The sequence below is a fragment of the Amblyomma maculatum genome, chromosome 1 (assembly GCF_055883805.1).
Source record: "Amblyomma maculatum isolate TAMU_Amacu chromosome 1, ASM5588380v1, whole genome shotgun sequence".
In the NCBI taxonomy this organism is placed as follows: domain Eukaryota; kingdom Metazoa; phylum Arthropoda; class Arachnida; order Ixodida; family Ixodidae; genus Amblyomma; species Amblyomma maculatum.
In genome coordinates, this window is record NC_139344.1 from 291,005,124 (window position 1) to 291,007,823 (window position 2,700).

Genomic DNA, 2,700 nt, shown 5'->3' on the forward strand with positions numbered 1-2,700 from the left:
TCAACGGCCCGGTTCCAGCGGTAGGCTGATATGTTGGCGATAGTTGCAGCGAGCTTGGCGAGCCGTCACCACCTAGATTGTCGACAGGAAGCTCGCTGCAATTTGCACCGTCACGTGCGCCGGCTGGCTGAAGCGGGCGAAGAAACCAATGCAGACATATTGGCGTGCAGCTTTAACGGGGCCGTAGAGGCATGGCGTCTACGGCCAGGCCTCAGAGATAAAGAAGAGGTGGCAGGAATAGACAGAACAACTGTACAAGAAGGACCCGGGTGTGCGAACCCGACATAAGACGGTTGTGATTACTGGGGGGGAATTCTGTAACGCTCTGAATACAAAACCAGTCTCAAACCGCTCAACTTGCCCTGCTCCTATTGGTCGGCGGCCATATTGAAATTTTGCGTCATCACTGATCTCACCGGTGACTGCGGTTACGTCATCAACAAGACTAAAGTGGTGACGTTGCCCATGAGCGGAATATTGACTGAAATTGTGAGCGAAACGAGGTAACCCCAAAACCAGTCAACTGAGTAGAGCGAAAATGGCGGCTGTGTTCCTTGCGTTGCGCTGGCTGTGTGATAGTTGTGTCGGTGCGATCCACGGCGTAGGAGGGAGGACGAAGACGCGTTTGCCGTACCGGACTAGTTGTTCCGACTCTGTTCAACTCGGAAACCAGCAGAAAGTGAAGTGACTGTGCGGCGATTGCCGACGAACATCGATGAACGGGGGCTCACGCAGCTCACGGACGAGTGCGCAGCCACTGCGGCTGCATGCGCACCGCGTTTTTTTTTGCTATCGGGGGCTACCAGCTTGCGTCGGGAACGTAACATCGTTTGCATCGCATAGGCATCGATTAGCAGGTGCGAGCGCTGATAGCGGAAGCCATCGGGCGGAACTCTGATTGTCGTCAAGGCGCCGCGGTGCGATATGGAAAGAAGTCGCTAGGCAAGGGGTTCAACGTTGTGAACATCACAGTAGTGAGTAAATTATGGTTTTGACTGGGTGTGTTTGGCTACGAGTTCGAAACGTCATTGTAAACTTGTATTGTGCCTATTTTATTACAGGTCTGCGACGCGAATATACGCACTTTTGACCCTCGCTGCCCCGTACGTGGGACCAAGGACTCCAAACAACGCGTTCGTCTAGCGGTACTCCTGCGCGCCGAAAGGTGAACGAAGGCCTGCTAAACGCCTGCGACTTTTTCTTGGGTAAGGTGTAAAAAACCCGCGTCGGTTATCGAACGATATTGATTATATGCATTAATATGTGCAATCGACCACTTGCTGTAAGTTGGCTTCTCTGCAAGTCTTGTTTTCTAACCAAAAGGATTCGTTCCCCCTCGCAATGTTAAGAAACGAACAGAGGAAAGATCTCTTTTCTTTCCAGCTGTTGTCTTCGAGATTACCCAGCGACACCTGAAGAAAGTTCAATACCTGTATATACCTCAAAATACAGGACGAACGGACTAGGGATTGTAGTGTCTTGCCCCCATTCGTTACGCTCCCTCCCTACGACACGTTCGTTACTCGAAAGTGTGAGTACGCTTCAAAAAACGCCTGCTTCTTTTCGTTTCAGCAAGAACTAGAAGCGTGTTGCGTGATAACGAGACCTTTTGGTTGGATTACGAGCCTCACAGAGAAGCTGACTTGTCTTTCGGCGAGTGATCGATTGTCTGAATTCGCTGAAGCTGCATGCATAAGACGGACTAGTTATGCATATGAATGCTTGTTAAAGTACAAATTTAGTGTTATGGCAGCAGCAACCAAATATTCAATGTTTGAAATCTCATTACTGCCTAGGAAACCGTAGCGCTTGTGTTGTGCAGGTAATCGTAACACATTTTTGTTTATATCACTGTGAAGCTACAAGGCTATCCTTACAATGATGCTTGCTTGGACAGCCCTGTGACACGTTGCCAACATTCCTGTGAATGTTTACCACCTCACTGTGGGCTAGTTGGTATGGATCTTTGATTGTGTACTAGAACATGCAAAAGGCGGACTTAAGTGGATGTCATTGTTTGGTTATGCAGGAGACAGTGACTACCCACTGGAGTCATGGCTGCTTACACCAATGCCAAGTCATCCCAGACCCAACTTGCTGTCCCTTCTCTGCTATCACCTTTCAGCCTGGCACAGTTGGCTGTGGTCACTAGCTGTGTGGTAAACATGCTTAAACCGAAAAGCGTAGCATTACAGCAAGGTAATAAATATCCATGACTCTTATTGGAATCAGAAAATGGCACCAAAGATTTTTTACTGCCACATATACTCAGTAGAAGCACTTATTTCTTGGCCGCTGTATTTCACTCGAGTGTTTTTATTGAGAAAGAGACATCATACATACCAGCACACTTAGCTTGATGTACAATGACCATACAACATTGACATGTATATTGCAGAACAATTATTGGGCTCAAAGAAGCCGCTCCCTTTCAACATATTGAAGCTACCTATACAAATAGGTACTGTATGCATGGTGCAGTGTGCAAAATGCTTACATATGTAAAAATGCCAGCTGGATGGTATACTACTAGAGAGCAGTGCTAAATGCTGTAACAGCTGTTAGGAGAATGGTGTACAAATACTAGGCTGCAGTGCCCACAATGATTGCTGAATGATTACAAAATTCTATTGAAAATAAAATAAGCATCACACATACATTGTTAAGGCAATGTGTGAGCAGATGGTATGTACACTAATA

The 2,700-nt window shown here is 47.2% G+C and overlaps 1 long non-coding RNA gene across 1 annotated transcript; it reads left to right on the forward strand.

Annotated features, from left to right (window-relative positions):
* The first annotated feature begins 562 nt into the window (after positions 1-562).
* LOC146206793 (uncharacterized) lies at positions 563-2,444 on the forward strand. Its single transcript, XR_014703286.1, has 3 exons — positions 563-974; positions 1,062-1,205; positions 2,030-2,444. It is a non-coding gene; the product is annotated as an uncharacterized LOC146206793 (long non-coding RNA).
* The last annotated feature ends 256 nt before the right edge of the window (positions 2,445-2,700 follow it).